The sequence below is a fragment of the Heterocephalus glaber genome, unplaced genomic scaffold (genome assembly GCF_053883595.1).
Source record: "Heterocephalus glaber isolate CG9 unplaced genomic scaffold, H.glaber_assembly_v1.0 deba00001523, whole genome shotgun sequence".
Lineage (NCBI taxonomy): Eukaryota > Metazoa > Chordata > Mammalia > Rodentia > Bathyergidae > Heterocephalus > Heterocephalus glaber.
The window spans coordinates 17488412-17509362 of record NW_028258327.1 but is presented as its reverse complement, the minus strand read 5'-3'; the positions used below and the strand labels follow the sequence as shown (position 1 = coordinate 17509362).

The 20951-nt window shown below is 37.2% G+C and overlaps 1 protein-coding gene across 8 annotated transcripts in view; it reads right to left on the bottom strand.

Moving 5' to 3' along the window:
- Positions 1-20951, bottom strand: part of Bach2 (BACH transcriptional regulator 2) — a 375843-nt gene that overhangs the window by 144553 nt on the left and 210339 nt on the right. For all 8 annotated transcript variants that reach the window (XM_087187974.1, XM_087187977.1, XM_087187975.1 and 5 more), the window contains one exon: positions 16233-16381. The gene's annotated coding sequence lies outside the window, so the exon portion shown is untranslated. The remainder of the gene's footprint in view (positions 1-16232; positions 16382-20951) is intronic.

Here is a 20951-nt window from a genome sequence, read left to right as displayed (position 1 = left end):
CTAGTGATAGGAGAGGTCTAAGACTTACATGTTATTATTAAGGCAGTGGAAAAGAAAAAACAATGCTACTGAGAGAAGGAGGACTAAATCCTCACAATGCATCTTGGCTCTTTACAGAAACAAAATAAGGGCAAGCTCATAGAGAACACCTAATATTATCCAGATGTGAACATTAAAGAATGCAACACTGGCTAATAGAAATCAACTTACATTCATTCTCTTATGGCTAAGTGTAACCTTTACTTCAAGTAGACATTATGCTCTCTGACATGTATATGGCTGTCACTTTTATAAACTAATTAACAAAGGAGAACACAAAATTCTCCAGTACAGTGGAAAACCAGTGCTTCTATCCCTGCAGCCAGTTGTCCTCTACTATCTTCCTCTCGGTGCCCACAGCCCTCTCTTCCCTCTTCGCATTCTGACACAATGCCTTCAAGGTCTGTCTCAGTAATGTAATTTACTAGAGTGGAATTCCCTGGGTACCCTGTGCAGCACTTGGCGACAGTATCATTTATACTCCACAGTGCCATGGCCTGACACTGATACATTGGCCTCCGTCCCTCATTCACAGCAGAGCATGCAATTTCACCTTCCATGGTGCCCTTCTGTGGCGTACGTGTACAAATTTACTCCATTCAGCCCTAATTACAAACCTTGGTTGAAATGCTCTCATTAGGTTTATATTTTTCACTCCAAATGACAATCTTATTAAAAATTCTGGTTTTTCTGAAGATTCATCCATTAGCAATAAACTCTAAAGCATTCCATGACTGAGTGCATTAAACCAGCAATGCAGACATGCACTTAAAATACATCATTAGAGTAAATCTCCATTGCAAATGCTTTACATTATTCAACCAAAAGAATAATGAACCCATCCCAGCCAGTGCCCTTAAACTGCACATGAAGGATAGGTTAAAACTGGCTGTTATGCAGGAAGAAGTGCATGGTGTATCACTGCGATGGATTTCAGAATCTCTGTCATTCCTTATGAAGGTGTGGGAGGGAATCACAGCCAGAGCCTAATTTATCACCTTCTCTATGATTTTTACAGAAACTCCAGTCTCTGGCAAAATACAATGAGGCTGGCAAAGATAATGGGGCAGATGTGTGGAGGGGAGTGAAAGTGGATCTGCAATGCCAGAAACCTTGAAAGTAACCTAGAATGATTTGCTTGGCTTGAAAAGCATTCTTCTATTTTGCTCAACAGAGAAAAATGGACAAAGGAACACTGGATACACTGGAGGATGCAGGATATTGTTTTAATAAAAGACAAATCTTCCTGACAGAGTTGACCTGAGAAGTGTCTCCACTGCGGACTAATGGCACCTAATGTTTAAAAACCCAGAAAATCTGATGATTATGCTAATAGATAAATTATAATCAGTAATGGTATCTGGGACAGGAATGGCAAGACAGACCATGAAAAGTCCATTTAAAGAAAAACAAAATGCATTCATTGATAAAAGTAAGCCGTCACCATTTTCTATGTGTACCAAGTATTTAATTCTTTAGCTACTGGTCTCATTTATCACTTCTTGTCAGGTCTTGGGCGAGGCAAAGTTAAGGCGCTGTCATAGTTTCTTTTTTAATTTGATAAATGAAGAAGCACTATGCCAGGAAGGTTATGGAGGAGGCTGAAAGAAGAGTCTGATTTGAACTGTTAGCATCTAATTCTAAAGGTTTTAAAGGTTAACTAAAAAAGTTACATAATACCTAGAGTTAGGACCTTATAACACTGATAATATATTTAATTTGCAATGGAAAACTCTGGTGGGCAGAAAAGGACTCCTAGAAAGACAGGTGTACATTACATGAAACAGAAAATGATTTGCAAAACTAATGAAAATAAAAGCAACAGTTAATTGTTTTCTGTCAGTATTTGGTCATGTAATTGATCAGTAAACAGAATTATAAAAGATGTAATATTTTCTTCAGGAAACTGCATCATCATGGAAGCTAATTTCCCCTGAAGTTTTGCTCATTCCCACCTGAAATATTTAAAATCTATCTTGATTACAACATTAGCATGCTCTCTTTCTTAATCTATACAAGCAGGTACTACTATTAACATGCACAGATGTTAGAACTGAAATATCCATATTTAAATAAAAAACATAGCGAGCAGGTAAAAATAACTGAATATGGTCAACACAGTGCTAATCTTAAAAAGAAAGAAGGCTCATATTGTGCTCATTTAATTGCACAATAAGAAATATTCATCCAGATAACATTAGTAACCTATGAAGAATCAAGCCACCTTGAAAATGCTATCTTTCTGATTGAGAAACACTGAATCAGAGGCTGATCCTTTGTCCATTTAATCCCAAAACTTATACTCCAAGCATAGAAAGGAACCCTCAAATCTCCTGAAGTTCTTCAAAATATCTTTATGATGCAATGGCACAAAATAACACCAACTTAATTTTATGGAGCACTGGCTTTATATTTCATGTATGTTAATCCTATTGAATTCTCACCCTATGAAGTAGGTTCTATTCTTGTTCCCATTTTCAAATAAATACACATGGACATAAGAGAGGTTAAGTAAATAGATCAAGGTCAATAGGTACCTCAGCTAAGATTTGCTCTGGTGTCTTTTTTGTCCCAAAGCTCTCATCTCACTTTAACCACTGTGCCACACTGTCTGCACAGTTGGAGGAATGTGACTTGCAGTCTTCATTTTTTAGAGGCTTCTGGAATGATTGCCCTCTTGACTCATCTATTTCACCAATTACATCAAACCAAAAGGCTTAAAACACTTGTACACATTTTCATTCTTTGGAAATGCCACAGGCACTAAGTCAGTGGAACGGGACAGCACCATCTCTGGGATCACGAAAGTACAAATTTCCCTATAAATGCTGATGCCATCCCTGTTTGGTGTTTCTTCTAGCCACAAACTAACATGTTATCACTCGCTGTGGGTGCAGTAGACTCAGAAGCCAGACGAAGGGGAATTTTTACTCGGTTAATTGCTCTTCCAACATTTGTGTCGATGGAGGGTCCTACAGGGCACTCATGGGCTCTTCCTTGTTCCCTGGAACCCTGAGTTCTCTCCCTCCCATTTTCCATTTACAGCAACTCTAGTAAGAGACCATTTCCTCACTGTTTTATGAGCTCACAATAAACAACCTTCTAACAATGGGCCAAGAAGATGGATGTTGTAAGACTGCATTTCCAACAACAAAAAAAAAAAAAAAAAAAAAAAGATTCAAGGGTTCCATTACTCCTTTCATCTGTTGATTGACACAATTTGTATATGTATGAGTTGTATCTTTCTTCCTTCACAAGAGGAAAATGCTGATAAACTATCACATGCAGACAAATAGTGCAAAGCCCTAGCTGCCTTTTGCTATTTAAACAGACACACATTTATTACCCAATATATCACTTACCAGACAGATGCAAAGATGTGGGCAAACCAGTCATCAGAATTAACAGAGTGATTTTGCTTGCACTACATATTCTGATTTGTATGAATCTTATTTTTAGCCATGTACAAAGGGCAATAAATGGAAAATGTTATTCTAACCATTACTTTTTCTGGGCCACCCACACTGCTCCACCTACCGCACAATTTTACAAATGTAAAAAACCCAACCCAGGGTTTGTCCTAACAAGGGATGCAAAGTGGCTAAAATGTGTGACATTTTTTCCAGTTGGTGCCTGTACTTTCATTCTTTTTCTGTCTCTGGACTTTCAGGGAAAACAAGGTTGACTTATTATCTCTGGGCAAGTTCAAAGACTCTAAGTGGGTATGTAATTTAATGTAGAGACAAACCCCCATGAACTACATGCCAGTCAACCTTCAGGAGCAAGAAATTGTACCCCAAAACTCTTCTGTGTATTCAGGAAGGTGATATCTACATCTTTTTATTTTGAAACAATAATGATGCTTTAAAAGGTTTTCCAGTCAACAAAAGTCATATCATAAACATAAACATTTTTAAAACAGAGCAGGCTGTCAGGAATGATTTTGCTAAACTTAAGCTAATAGCACTTGCCTTATATCTGCTTTTAGTCTGCAGTGGACCGAACTTACCAAGGCACAGCATCCACTTATCCCTTCCTTTCCTTCTGTCTGCCTTAAACACACTTAACACCCTGCAGCCTGACACTTATCAAGCATTAACTCACACATGGATATCACTGCAGAGTGAAGCACTTGATGTCTAGAGACAACACCTTGACAGCAAATAAGCGAATAAACATTGATGAAGAGAATGTCTGCCAGGGGCACAAAGAAGATGGAGATGAGTCTTCTTTTGATTACTATCTCTTCAAATTTTTAATGAATGTTATCAAGCAAGGTCTCAAGAGTACGAATCAAAAGGCACAGCAGCAAACATAAGCAGTTAGTGATTAATAGTTAAAAGTCTACTTCAAGAAAATAATGAAGACAGAAAAGGAGCCAACTCTGAGAAAAGAAACTTTACCTGTGTTGCTTGCTCATTATCCAGAAACTAGAGGAAATGTCCTGTCATCCTCCAGTACTTCACACACATCCTGTAGCACTAACACCTTCTTTCAACAATGCACAGCGCAGAACAGCACTGAGGTGATGCCTCAGAAAATCTTTCTTAGGTTTTAGTCCACTATTGTCAGAACTTCTGGCTTATGTTGTAAAAACACAGGCAATTAAGTATTACGAAAAAGTGGGTCATACACCACTGAGAAACAACCACACCGCCCCCAAATCAGACTCCAAATGACTGTGCTGTGACAAAGTGGGAGGGGTCTAAACACAGCGAAAGCAAAACTCTTATGTGGTGAGGAGCATTTTACTTTTCACTGGTTTAGGTTAGAGAAAGTTAATCTCAATGTCAACTGCAAAGCCAATTAACTTTTAGTGTGTTCTTGAAATTATACAACAAATGCTGTTAATTCAATGGGAAATTCAGATACAATGTCGTAAATAGTCTGAGGGGGCAATCTCAGGCTTAAATGATGTGTTCATCACCGAACCATGAGCTTTGTGACTCAGTGAAATAAGGTGGTCAAACTGAAACCAAAGCCGAAGAACCAAATTCTCATTATCCACATTAGCATCTCCTTCTCCAAGAGAGGATCAAAGTACTGTATACCACTTCCCTCCACCTGTACCCAACCTGGGCAGTGAAAACAATTTCAGATCTTTATCAAAGCACCCTTTCACCACTGTGAGAAAAAGGCAAGATGGAATTACCTGTGCACATTCATTCATCTGTCACTGAAGAACACAAGGTATTAATTCAAATCAGTGCATATGGAGTCCCTGTTATATCCAGGACAAAAAGGATCTGAACGGATGAAGACAGGAGTCTCTGCTTTTAAGGAACTTGGTGTCCTGGTACTGGGGTTGGCCAAATATGGGCTATTTTAACCGAAATCTTTTCTTGTAGATGCTTACTAAATAGTTTCTATTTCATTGACATAAAGTTTGTAGATGATACTTCTCAGACGAATTTCTTTTTTTTTTTGTTACCGGGAATCAAACTCGGGTCCTTGTGCTTGCAAGGCAGGTGGCGGAACCACTGAACTAAATCCCCAGCCTCTATGAGACGAATTTTTAACAATCCCACAAATTTGAGCTGGGATTTCTTTCAGTGCTCAAAGCCCTTCCTAAGCTTAGCTAATGGTAAGGATTCATCTCAACCCAAAAGCCTAGTGCTCGCTACAGAGAACAGAGATTCCAGCCTGATCCTCAGTGCCAAAAGTCAAACCAGAGCAAACTGAAGAGGTGCTTCTCTGAAGGAGGACAAGGAAGTAAAGTTGAAGAAAAATTCTCTAGGTCTGAGCACAAGAAGGCAGATATTTGAATGAAACTCTGTTACATTCAATTATAAAATTGGAATTTTATTGGAATCTATATTTGGATTGTGGATGGAGATGCAGAAATCTGGCTGAATTAACCTTCCTTGTTTCTTCTAAATAGGGTTATAGCACATTGATTACTAATTTTTAAATAAGCAGAACACAATATTAAAACCATATGTGTGTAAGTGATCTTCCTTTTATGATTCCAGAGGCTTATAAAAAATCTTGCAAGGCAATTTTGGCCAAAAAGGAAAAGGCAGGAGGCATCACAATTCTGGACTTCAAGTTTTATTACAAAGCCTCAGTGATTAAAAACAGCGTGGTATTGGCAAAAACAAAACTAAACCAAACAACACAACGGACTTGTAGATCAGTGGAACAGGATAGAGGATGCAAAAACAACTCCACACACACTCAGCTACCTGGAAAGACAGCCTCTAACAAATGGTGCTGAGAAAAGTAGCTATCCACAGCACATGCTGAAGATTGACTCTAGACCCATATCTCTCACCATATACTAAACTAAAATAAAAATGGATCAAAGATCTAAATATTAAAACAGAAACAATCTGCAGCAAGACCATATAGGTAAAACTCTTGAAGACATAAGTGTAGGCAAAGACTTTATGTACAGAACCCTGGCTGTACAGGAAATAATACCAAATCAACAAACTGGATATCAAGTTAAAAAAGGAAAACACTAACAAAATAAAAAGACAAACAACAGAATGGAAAAAAATTTTTTGCCAGCTACTCATCTGACAAAGGATTAAAATATATAAAATAGAATATATATAAAGAATATATAAAGAATTCAAAAAAAATTAGGTCCCCCAAATTTAGAGACCCAATTAAAATATGGGCAAGTGAAATGAATAGACACTTTTCAGATGAAAAAATACAAATGGCCAATAAATACATGAAAAAATTTCCAACATTGCTGGTCATTTGAAAAATTCAAATTTAAACAACAATGAGATTTCATCTTACTCCAGAAGAATGGCTAGATTTAAGAAATCAAATAATAACAAATGGTGGAGAGGCTGCAGGGGTTGGGGAGGGAACCTTTCTTCATTGTTGGTGGGACTGTAGACTGGTACAACCACCATGGTAGTATAGAGATTTCTGTAAATCTCTAGAAATTCCATTTGATGCAGCTACTGTATTCCCTATGAGGTATTTTTCCTGAAAGAGTCAAAGACATCATATTAAGTAAAGTGTGTATCACTTTAATGATGTCTCTGTCTGTCTATCCATCCATCCATCCATGAAGGGGTCCAAGAGGTACAGACAGATGGGGAGAGGGGAGGAGGTTAAGAGAAAAGGGATTGAGTGAATATCATATACATGTACCAATGTAATCATAATGAAGTGCAGGAATGTATCAATAAAAAAAAGTCTTGCAGGGCCACTCAATACATTTTATATTGGGAGATGTAGAAATACAAACACTGGTTGATAAAAAATTCTACCTGATAAAGATACTTGTGGGTCCACACAGGTACAGTATCTCTTTTAATTCATTAAGTTTATTGGTACATTTTAGGTATACAATACGGTGACAATTCATCATTGAGAATTTGTACCTGTACATGATATATCTTGGTTCTTATTTTTTCTCTATTCCCCAGCCCTCCCTTTGACCTCTCTGTCCCTCCCTATTTACAGAGACTTTGTTTCCATTTTTTCCTTTTCTCATATTTATTCCTTTCCCTTCTTTCCTTTCCCCTCCCTCTCTCCCTTCCCTTTTGGACTTTTTCTTCCTATTTCACATTATCTATTACACAGTTTGGTCCTCATTTATACTTTTAGTTTCTCACACCAGAGAAACTATTTGGTATTTACACATGTGTGCCCTATTTATTTCACTTAAGAGTATGGCCTCAATGTGCATCCATCTAGCTACAAATGTCTCTAGCCTATCTTTTTTATGGCTGAGTAGTACTCCATTTATTAAAAAACCCCACATCTTCTTTATTCAGTCACTGATTGATGGGCATTTGGGCTGTTTCCAAGATTTAGCTATTACAAATTGTGCTGCCATAAACATGGGTGTGCATATATTGCTGTGGTATGATGATTTTAATTCTTGCAGGAAGATACCCAGCAGGGGAATAGCTGGGTCAAATGGGACCTCTAGTCCTAGTTCTTTGACTTATTTCCATACTGATTTTCACAGTGGTTGCACCAGTCTACACTCCCACCAACAGATAAGAAGGGCTTCTTTTCCCCACAGCCCCACCAGCATTTGTTATTTGTTTATTTATTTATTTATTTTTGGTGCTGGGGATCAAACTCAGGTCCTTGTGCTTGTGAGGCAGGCAGCAGAACCACTGAGCTAAATCCCCGGCCCATTGGTTGACTTCTTGATAGCAGCTATTCTTTCTGGAGTGACATGAAATCTCAGTGTTGTTTTCATTTGCATCTCTTGAACGACCAATGATGCTGAACATATTTTCATATGTTTATCTGCTGTTTCTACTTCTTTGTCAGAGAAATGTCTGTTCATTTCAGATGCCCATTTTTGGATTGGGTCTTTAAATTTGGGAGGTCTGATTTTTTTTAAAGTTCTTTATATATTCTAGATAGTAGTCCTTTGTGGAACAGCTGGTAAAATTTTTTTTCCCACATTGTGGGTTGTTTCTTCATGCTATTGGTGGCTCCTCTTGCTGTACAGAAGCTTTTTAAATAAGATGAGATCCCACTTTTTGATTCTTTGTGCTAGTTCCCATGCAACTGACATTTTGTTCATAAGGTCTTTTTCTATGTCAATGTCTTCAAGAGTTCTACCAAATCTCTCTTCCAGCCGGTTTAGTGTTTCTGTTTTAATATTTACATCTTTAATCCATTTTGATTTTAGTTTACTGCATGGTGAGAGATATAGGTCTAGTTTTAATCTTTGGCAAATTGAAACCCAATTTTTCCAGCACCATTTCTTAAAGAGGCTATCTTTCCTCCAGTGAGGGTGTTTGGCTCCTTTGTCAAAGATGAGGTGGCAAAAAAAAAATGAGGTGGCTGAGTGTGTCTGGAGTTATTTCTGCATCTTTTAATCTGTTCCATCAATCCTTGGGTCTGTTTCTTTGCCAGTACCATACTGTTTTTATCAGAGTAGCTTTGTAATATAGTTTCAAATTGGAGATTGTGATACTCCCTACCTTGTCTTTGTTGCCTAGAATTCTTTTTTCTATTCTAGGTCTCTTCTGGTTCCAAATGAATTTCTGAATTGTTTTCTCTAGCTCTTTGAAATATGCTTTTGGAATTTTAAGTGGGATTGCATTCAATCTATATAGCAGTCTTGGAAGTAAGACCATCTTCACTATATTGGTTCTTCCTACCCAGGAGCAAGGGATGACTTTCCATTTTCTGATATCCTCTTCGATCTCTTTTTTTCAGAGTGCTATAGTTTTCAGAGTAGAGGTCTTTTATTTCTTTCATTAGATTGATTCCTAGGTATTTAATTTTTTTGGGATGCTATTGTGAAAGTTGTTTCTCCAGTTCTTCTACAGTAACTCTTCTTAAAGGACTGATTAATATAATGTGAAGTAAAAACATAAGCAACAAGGAGATCATTGTTCTATAAAATGACATTAAACATTATTCCTAAGTGCCATCAACTTGTGGCATACAATTATTGCAGAGTACAGAGTACCTCTTATAAATCTATAATTAGTTGGTTAGCTGAAAAGTGCCTGGAAAAATATACAAAGTATGAGTGAATAGGTGAGCTGTATCTGGGTAACCAGATTATAAGTAACTTACTCTATTTTTATTCTTTTCTGTTGTAGAAGTTATGTAACGTAAATATATGCAGTCATGTACTACCTATTCATATTTTAGTCAACAATGGACAGCAAATATAAGGTAGTCCCATAAGATATTACTTAGTATACCATAACCATTTGTGTAAGTGCATTCTATGGTGTTCACACAATGACAAAATTGGCTAACAACACATTTCTCAGAACATATCTATGTCATTAAGCGATCCATGACTGTATCATTTTTTTGACTTCTGTTTTGATAAAAGGGAGCAACTATTAGCTGATTCTGACTTTTTCTAGAAATTAAGAACTTTTAAAACATAGGACCCAGTATAATAATCTGGCATGGTGACAAGGCATGGAATATGAAAAAATCTATATAAACAGTAAACTGTAATTTCTATGTAAGCACTACAAGAATTCTAAAAATCTTGCTATTCTGCAAAGCTTTGCAAAAACCATTCTTGAGCAGAACAGCATAAGTGCTTTTCTTTATCACAATACCTGGTCTCTGTACTTTCTGGCTGGAACAAAGCTGTAGGCACCAGGCCATCTCAATGATCAGTTTATTGAAGTGTCCTTGAAGGACATGGTATATCCTGTCTGTTAAATCAGGGCTCAGAGAGACAGGGAGAGAGGGGTGAGGGGAGAAGAAGAGAGAGGGGAAGAGAGAGAAGAAAGCAGCAGAGGGAGAGAGGAGAGACAGGGAGAGACAGAGAGAGACAGAGAGAGACAGAGAGAAACAGAGAGAGACAGAGAGAGAGAGAGAGAGAGGCAGGCATCATTTCACTAGTGCAGGTAGATCCAAATAAGAGCATACAAATGATTTCTTACAAAACCTAACAGATTGGAAATGATCAGAATGAACTAATACACCATTTTTGCTACAACTTACATCACTTGGTATACAGCTTCACAATACAACATAGTTTTATATTATTTAGAGACTCACAGGGAAGAAATATCATCTGAAATTTCCAATTTGTATATCTACATATATCATTATGCCAGTAACATCACCCTTCCCTATACTATTAGTATGAATGTGAAGAATGAAAATGAATTTTGATGATGCCACGAGCAGAGCATAATTGCAAAACTGAATCTGTTACAAATAATCATATCAAACATTCTTTAAAAAACCCCAACAGAATTAGCCTTAAAATGATGTCAATGGTTCCCCAATTACTACAGAAATTAATACACAGGTATTATTTTATTATGCTCTTAAAACCAGTTATATCATAACTTGTAAATTACTTTGAAAACATATACAAATGATCTAAGTTTTAAACTCTAGCACTGGAAAGGCAGTAAAGGCAAAACTTGCATAGTTTCTCAAAAAGAATAAAAATGTTTTATTTTTCTATCCTCATTCAACATTTTTAGGTTATTATGCAGGCATGAAAATAGGTACAATAAAATCTTAACTAGACTATTTGAGGATAAAGACAGTTGTTTTTGTTTCAAATTTCTGGCTGACAGCTAGAAAATGCTTTTTGTTGAAGGTCTTTCCCAAGCTGTTTCTTTTCCTAGTTAAAAAGTATTTAACCATTCTCTATGATTCAGCAGGTCAGTGTCATCATCTACAAATATCCTCCAGGGTATATTTCTCCTCTCTTCACTAGAAACCAAAGCTATCTTGTTTTCTGAGCCTTTATCTCTGAAAAAGGGAAGTGGGGTGTGTGCAGTAGGGTGGGGTGGATGGGAAAGGCTGGGGAAGTGTGAAGGTTAATTAATTCAGGTTCTGGTTAGTTGGGTTCCAGGTAGCTAAACCATCAGTAAACATGAATTCAAGGTTTGGAACCACACACATCAGAGTCATAAGAAAAGGAGGGCCAACAAACCAGGCATGGTGGCACATGAACTCTGGGAGGCTGAGATCCGAGGACTGCAAATTAGAGCCCAGGGCCCAGCCTGAGCAACTCAGTGATTTAGTGAGACCCTGTTTAAAAAAAAGCCAAGAAGGAGGGTCCCCAAAGGTTTGTTGTTACAGCATTTCTCTACCTCATGTCATTTTGTCTGGCTGTCAACTGGTTCACTGGTCTTCACTGGGGGGAGTTTGTCATCAATGTGTCATCTGAACTCACAGGGCTGTATTCATTTTGATTAGATACCTTATCTGTGCCATTTCAGTGCAAGCTCAGGGTGTAGTAGGTCCATGTGGACACCAGAGATGAGTGTATGTCCTTGATTTTTTTCTTTCTTACACTTAATGACCTGGCTTTTCTTCTCTAAAAACGCTTTAAACCTGGATGTGGTGATGGCTGTAATTCCAGCACTGTGTCTCAAAAACAACAACAAAAAACCAAAAATAAAACACAACAAAAAATTCTTTATGTCCAGTTTTTTGTGATATTATAATAACTGACTCAGAAACCTTTGCTGCTTTGTCCTACTGTCCACACCTAATTGAAAAGCATAGTTTGTTTCTAAGCAGGACTGGAAAGTCTGGTACAAGAATGAGGAGACTGATTTATACATATTGTTGTTTAATTTGTTTTTTTCTTTTTTCCAGTACCAGGGATCAAACTCAGGACCTAGTGCCTGCAAGGCAGGAATGGTGCCACTGAGCTAAATCCCCGGCCCTACTGTTTAATTTTGATGACTTCATTTTACCCCCTTTTTGCTTTGTACTATTTCCTTAAGCCAAATTTACATATGCATGAGTATGTGTGTATGTGTATGCACACATACATAATCTTAGTATCTTAAGAACAAAGGGGCATTATTTTTATATTTTTATTTTTAATTAATTTCATTGGTACATTTTAGGTATACAATATAATGACATTCATCATTGGAAATTTACACCTTTATATACTCTCTCGGTTCTTATTTTTTCCCCCTTTCCCTGCCCGCCCTCCAACCCCTCCATCCCTATTTACAAAGACTTTGTTTCCATTTTTTCATTTTCTCATATTAATTCCATTCCCTTCTTTCTTTTCCCCTACCCCTCCCACTTCCCCTTCCCCTTCGCCCCTTTTCTTCCTATTTCACATTATCTATTATACCTTTTAGTCCTTATTTACACTTTCTGTTTCTCACGATAGAGAAACTATTTGGTATTTACACATGTGTGTCCTATTTATTTCACTTAAAGAGTATCGCTTTACTGTGCATCCATTTAAAAAAAAGTAATACAAAGGGGCATCATTGAAGAAAGTGCTTTTGGAGCTTTAAAAATAGGTCCCTATGTAGTACTCTTCAGGAACTCCATCCCTGGTCAGCCACAGGAAGAAGGCCTGAAGGTAGTGAAGGAGATCTGAAAGAAACATGTCTGCTAGACCTGATGAGAATCAGCTGGTTGCTCTTCAATGCAGCTTTTTAAACACAGAAAACTAGGGCCCAGTGGACTAACCCAGTGGATTTCATCCTACATGTTACCCACAGTAATGCAGGTCACTCACTGACTCATTCTGTGACTTATGGGTAAAAATAATACCTGTTTCACTCAGCAGTACAGATGAAGGATACCTTAGGTAGCACTTGGAGAATGTAAAGAGGAATTATAATAATGAGAGGCCCTATAGCAGGAGAACCAGCTGCTATGAGTTTCCTCTCAAATCTTTCCTTTTCCACTGCTCTGGACACTGACAAACCTGCATTCCCTAGTTCCTCCCTGCATGTCCACCTCCACTGAGCAAGACCTATCACAACCACAGTCAGGCACATAGCTCCATAACATTGTTCACACAACTCTCTGTGCATGGGCTTACTATAAGCACGTAATTTTAAGAACCAGAGCAGCCTCATGACAGGAGTACAGGTGGCTACATGCTTCCCTTTGTCCCAGCGAAGGAGGCTTCCTTTATGTGTAAATACTATTTTGGTAGAGACTGAAGATGTTAAACACTGCTGTCCAGCACTAGTTAGTTATTCTGCACAGCATTTCTGGAAGATGGGTAAGCCCTGGTATCCAGGATTTGAACAACTGTGGTAAAATGTGAAAACAGAAAATTTATCATTGTAGTAATTTTTGAATATAGTGTTTGGTGGCATTAAGAACATTCACATTGTTGTGCAGTCATCACTACTATCCATCTCCCAAACTTTTTCGTCTTTCCAAATTCAAACTTTATATCCATTAAACAACTTCCCAATCCACACTCCCTCTAGCAACTATCATTCTACAGTCTAACTCTATCAATTTGACAACTCTTAGTACAGTATCTCATATAAATGGAATCACTTAATGTTCATCCATTTGCATCTGGTTTATTTCATTTAGCGTTTTTAAGATCCACCCCCATTTATGGTAACGTGTCTAAATTTTATATCTTTTAAAGTTTTAATAATATTCTAATGTATGTATATGTCACATTTTGTTTATCTGTTGATCTGATGACACACACTTGGGTGCTCCCACCTTCTGGCTACAGAGAATAATGTTGCTATGAACATGGACACAAAAACACAAATCCATACTTTCACTTGAATATATAACAAAAAGTGGAATTGTTGGGTCACATGGTAATTCTGGTCAATTTTTTGAGGGATCACCATAATGCTTGATATTCAGTATTTTTATTTTTATTTTTTGGTACCAGAGATCGAACTCGGGTCCTTGTGCTTGCAGGGCAGGTGGCAGAACCACTGAGCTAAATCCCTGGCCCTCAGTATTTTTAAATTAATAAACTAATTTTAAGAAAAGTTTAAGGTTCACAATAAAACCAGGCAGAAAGTGAAGATGTTTTTCATATACTCCCTGTCAGTACTCAGTTTAACAGAGACACCCTAGGCTACTGGTGGTGAACCTATGGCATGTGTGCTGCAGCAGGCTGTTTATCACTGAAACTTCTAAAAGGTTCGCACCATCACTGTCCTAGGCTCTTGGTGACTGAGTCCTCTCTCCAAGGGCACAGAGGTGATACAGCCAGGCCCTGTTATATCCAGTCAGAAAGTGAAGCCCTGATTCACTAGTCACAGAAACTTTCTTTCAACCCTGACCTGTAGGTGTGAAACTGACCGAGAGCACAGGTCATCCTACAGGAAAGCCTGATGTGTAAATGTGGAGATACACAGATTTCAAAGCATAAAGGAGTGAGCATAAGGAGCGTTCCATCCAAGCCTTTTCTTTCACTTCATGGAGATGCTTCATAAACCAATACTTTCCTTCCCAGAATGCTGTGCAGAATAGTGCTTGACAGAGATGTTAGAGTTTGTGAGGGTGGAGTAATAAGAGATAATTATATCACTCACAACTCTGTCAGCCCTAATACCAGCCCAGTTGTTCGTTGGGCAGCTTCAGAAGACAGCTCTGGATTAATTTCATTATAGAACTCTTCTATCACCCACTACTTTTCCTCTTATTTTTCTGATCTTGTGAGTTTTATTTTAAACACACACATTTAAAAATCTATCTCCAGGGATTTTGGTTGTATTAATGTTCGGGCAATGGCTATGCTCCTTCACTACATAATTTCTTGACAATTGCTTTATTAGCAATGATTATTACTATATTCAAGTAAAATCTTCTAAATCACAGTGCTGTTTCCACAGATTTAAAATGCCCAGCAACTCAAATGTTTCCTGGACAGTATTATATAATTTTCACTCTCATCTTGATTCAAGAAAACAAAAGAAAAAGTGTTTGAAATTCCTACAATGAAAATTCAGAAAATACAAAATGTGTATCTATTCCCAGGCATATGTGTATATTTGTATGTGTGTTCACATACTCACCCAGGTATGCAATTGTCTGCCTAAACTCTTCTACATTTTTCTATTAACATGGAATAAATTGCCCTTGTCCTTGGCAGAGAGGCAACTGGCTATTTGAAAGGTAACACAATATAACCCCATCTTCAAAATACACCCCCAAAATTCTGAATTTGATGATTTGGGATACTTATTGGAAGTGTGCCTCCTGTCACATGTGTTTTGTAAATCAAGTCACATTTAAGTGTATGAGGGAGGGATAATACTATGATGACAAACTTTGAACGGGAACAATATATTTCCCAACCCAGGGGAAAAAAAGATTTTTCTTTTTGAGTGTAGCTGAAAGCATGATGAGCATACTTGTAGAAGAACTATAGTTGTTGTTTTTTAGCTTGATAATAGTACTATTAGTCATATCTTCTGAAAATCAGGAGCAAAGAATGACTGGTAGGAAAGCTGACATGCAATAATGGCATCTATTTGTACTGTCAAATCTGAAGGTACTGGGCAGACTTTAAACTTATTTTTCCTGAGATGTGTGTCAATGTATTAAGTAAAGCATGCCATATCTTAATTTAACGGTATTTAATACTGAAACAGACAGTTTTCTACCTTTATTGCTCATTCTTCCAATCATACTTAAGGCAGTCATTCTCAAGTGGGGAGTCCTGGAAGCTACACAAGCATCACTTGGCAACTTGTTAGCAAAGGAAATTCCTGGCCCACACAATCCAGATCTACTGAATCAGAAATTCTGCATGCAAGGCCCAGCAATCTGTACTTTAACAAGCTTGCCAGGTGATTCTGATGCAAGCTAAAATTAAGAATCACTGAGTTAGGGAACCGCCAATATGCAGATTCTAATCCTTGCTCCTTTGCTCAATTCTAACTCTCAAAATACTCTATTAAAAGTAATCAGCGTGTGCTTAGACTATTTGTTACTATCACCTAAGAAAATATTTGTCATTGTTTTGTTAAGAAAAAGAAACCTTAGTCAAAACTTACATATAATTCTTCCAGGTCCTGTCCTGACGTCGAGTCTTAGGATGCAGGGAACTGGGCAAAGGGAGAGATGAGAAGGCTACAGCAATCCATTCAGACATGGACCCCAAAGTTTTGCAGGGCAATCGTGTGGTAGGTCAGTAACTGTCCACCTGATTGGAGAGGAAAAGTTGTCTATTAATAAAGTAAACTTTGCATGTGAATACTTCCCACCCCAATCTTACAATATCTTGATTTATTCTTTATGATCTTTTCATTAACTTTCTATCTCTTGACCAAGACACATAAACAGAATATGACAAAATGGTCCAAGGTATTAATGCCTGGCTCCACCCAGGTGGAAGCTCTATTCTTTGAGGTATTTCTTTCTTTCTTTTTTTGGTACAGGGGATTGAACTCAGGACCTTGCGCTTGCGAGGCAGGCGGTGGAACCACTGAGCTAAATCCCTGGCCCTCTTTGAGGTATTTCTTGTCAGTCAATATCCCACCAGTTATCTACTTCTCAATTTCATCTCAATAATGTTTTCTCTCACATTTAAGAGACACATGTGGCTGCTGTAACTAGCAGTGACTCGGGAAACAATTAGTTTGTGAATTTTGATTTAAATGAGGTGAGTTTGTGATGCCTCAGATGTGTTTAAAGTTAGTAACATTTACTTTCTCTGATGACAAATGAATGCATGCTTATCATAGGACATGCAGAAAATACAAAAAAAAGGCACAAAGAAAGAGAAAGTATAAATCACTAATGAAAGGGCTTAGAATCTCCTCACTGGAACTCCTGGAGGTGGTAAGTTTCAGAAGTCAGGCTCTTTTTGGATATTAGAGTAGTATGATAAAGTTACTACTTATCATTTTAAGTCTGGACTAGCATATTAAATATTTCTGTGCAAAAACAGAGGCTTGCACTTATAGTGACAAAATTGAGTCCTTTATAAGTTCAGGCCAGATTTTTCTTTTTATTCTTTTTCCCTCCTCTTAGTTTTTGGAGTGCTCAGATTAGAACCTAGAGCCTCACTCAAACTCTACCAGGCCAGATCTATGCACCAAAGAAGTTACAAAAATAAAACAAACCCTGGAACAATTTGGATTTAGAATTGGGGTTAAGGAATTGTGGGATATACAGACATACTTGGAGTTTTGTTTCTAATACTTTTTAAATTTAACTATGAAGTAAAATGTGAGTTATCTGAATGTGAGCATTTCCCCATTATTAAAATTATTTAGAAACATGACTATAATGTCTATGTACTACTATATTCTACCAAACTATATTTTATTTCATTGTTTTCATCAGTTTTGGAATAACAGATTTTTTTTGATATTGCAATTAACATTTTCAGAGATGTATTTGATTATCAGAGTCAGAATTTCTGAACACTTTCTTAAATGGGTTCCTAGAAAAAGAATTACAAGTCAAATGGTGTGAACTTTAAGTGTCCTGATGATTTCCTAGAGAGCCTCACTAATTCATGGCCTTCTCATGAGGGCCATGAGTGATTTGCTAATTACCAACTCTACTGTAGGAGCAGAAAAATATACTTGCACTTCACACATCTTCTGAAGTTCTAATTTGTGAGGACCAACAGGACATAAAATAGGATATTTTATTTTACTTTTCCTTACACAGAAGATAGTGAGTAGCTTGCTATATTTTCATATAAGAGAGAAATGGGATTAGTATAAGTTTACCATCAAAAGGCTCTCATTAGGCCAGGCTGAGTCAGAGGTAGATAACGGGACAGCTGCTACTTGTCAATGGGGTCTTAATACTGAAGTGGCTGGGAGTTTGGAAATAATTCACATGTTATCTGTGGGCTAAAACTTCAGCTTCTGGAATACCAAGGCCTTGTGGTTCCCTTCCTTCTGGTGTTTTCCTTTTTCCTAGACATTCTGCTGTTCCTCAGCGTGGTCTCAGAGAGCAGAAAGAGACGTAAGGACAAAATCAACTCAGACCTACTACTAATAATGGCTAACTCTCCAATATGCTGTGGTGTGCTGTTTCTGGTGCCAGGTGTTTTCCATGCATTCTCTCATTTGGGGCTGCATGCACTGGTATAAAAATTGGTAGCTGGCAAGTTTGAAAGTATGTATGTACTCACTCATTAGTCCTCTTTATGCCCCAGTGTTTGGAGGAAGTTGAGCTTCAGAATATCAAAGATCTATTTGAGCCTAGTATCTTATCACCAAGACAACTCCACAAACTTTACCTTTTCACCCATTTGTCAGCACCATTTATGGCATCTACATGAAGCAGGGATAATTGTGTTAAGTCCAAGAAAATTTGAGATAACAGTAAACCCTTTGAAGGTCCTCTACTAGCAGGAAGGAGGCTATGTTTCTTAGAGCACAATAGAGTGGTAACTGATACACAACACAAATCAGGGTATACATGGAGGAAGATAGTATGGCATATATATAATATATATTTTAAAAAGCAAACAAGTAATATATTTTTCCCAAATGTGACTACAAATTAGGATTTCCAAAACAGGGCTCCAAGATCCAAGTTCCTTTCCATTTATGGCTTTTTCTAATAATTTTTCTTTCTTTTTCCCTTTATATGAATTTAATCTTACAGGATAATTGGTGTAGAGAATGTCAAAATTTTCATATTCTAATAAAAGAATTTAAAAAAGATATTTCTGTGTTATTGGAATGATATAACCTTACTCTATCCCTTATCTATAAATTCAATTTCTGCCACCAGTAGGTACTACAAAATGTCTAAGGATTGGAGGATGGGGATTCAAAATATTTTTTAAAATTTTGTGAGTGAAATTGATCTTTCCAAACAATTTCACGTAAAAGTAAGAGTTGTTTCTATTAAAATGATCAAAAGACCAAAGCTATATCAAGAAATGGATAAAAGCAGCAAATAAGCATATGAAAAAATGTTCAACATCACGGGTCATTTGAGAGATGCAGATGAAAACAACACTGAGATTCCACCTCACCCCAGAAAGAATGGTTGCTATCAGGAAATCAACCAATAACAAATGCTGGTGGGGCCGTGGGGAGAAAGGAACCCTTCTCCATTGTTGGTGGGAGTGCAGACTGTTGTGACCACTGTGGAAATCAGTATGGAGATACCTGAAAGAACTAGGAGTAGAGGTCCCATTTGACTCAGCTATTCCCCTGCTGGGTAGCTTCCCAAAAGAATTTAAAAAATCATATCACAGTGATATATGTGCACCCATGTTTATAGCGGCACAGTTTGTAATAGCGAAAGCTTGGAAACAGCCCAAGTGCCCATCAATTGGAAACTGGATAAAGATGTGGTTTTCTTTATAAAATAGAGTACAACTCAGCCATAAAGAACAACAAACTAGAGACATTTACAGCTAAATGGATGCATATTGAGGCCTTACTCTTAAGTGAAATAAATAGAACACACATGTGTAAATACCGAATAGTTTCTCTGGTGTGAGAAATTGAAAGTGTAAATAAGGATTAAAATGATTAAGACGAATAATTGATAATTTGAAACAGGAAGAAAAGGTCCAAAGGGGTAGGGAAAGTGGGAAGGGAAGGGGAAAGGAAAGAAGGGAAAGGAAAAAATATAAGAAAAGGAAAAAATGGAAACAAAGTCTTTGTAAATAGGGAAGGGAGGACAGGAAATGGGGAAAAAATAAGAACCAAGATACATCATGTACAGATACAAGCACTCAATGATAAATGTAAACGTATTGTATACCTAAAACGTACCAATAAAAGAATTTAAGCAGAAAAAAAGAAATGGACCATTTCCTTCACTGTGGCTTTTCTTCATAATTTAAATAGTGTTTGCCTGATATTTAGGTGTCAGAGGAGGTAGAATGGACTATATATGATTTTCTTTTGCCCACTATCAGATATATGGTTAATTTTCTAAGCACACCAGGAATACAGGGTGTGAAAAATAAAGTGGTAATGGACGATATGATCCCTCAAAGAGCATACTTTGTTTTTTTCAAAGGGTCTAATTGCCTTGGGGAAAATACAAAAAGCAAATCACCACTAATAACAGAAATGCTTACCAGAAGCTCTTTAGATACTTAAACTGTACAACTAGCATTTGTAAAGCTAATTACAAATTTGGATTCTCTCATTTTAAAATTATACTTCAAAGCAGCCCACTTCTGTTTCAATGCTGAACCAAAGTCTGTGCAACTGGCACATAATCAAAGTAAAAAAAATAATAAAATGCATCACTTGAATAAAGTTATTATTTTTGATGTTGCTAAATCCTGAACTGCAAAATGCCACAGGCTAAAAACTAGTAATACCACATGGTTATGTTATCTTACATTTTTGAGAATTCATAGTTTTGGGGTTTTTTTCAGCCATAAGAGTGTAGATCTCTCTAGTTAGCCTACCTTTGTTATGTTGGACAGGCCACTCATTGCCTCCCAGCCTGACACCTCCTGTGGGTTCTTGTGGAGATTCAATGAAAATATGTATAAAAGTAGTTTTTTTTCATAGCTTATGACATACCTAAAATGTTGGTCATCTTTTTTTTTTTTTACTAACAACTTTGTGAGGCTTAAAAATATTAATCCCCCCTTCACAATTAAGGAAAGTGACAAAGAAAGATTTGCAAAAAAGAAGTACCAAGTTAGTTTTATTTCTGCACTGGCCACAAACTAGGTGAGTGAGTGCCTTGGGACTTGATTTCTTTGGTAAAACGAGGGCACTGGATGAGATGATTTTAAGGTCTTCTTGAGGCAATGGCTCCATAAT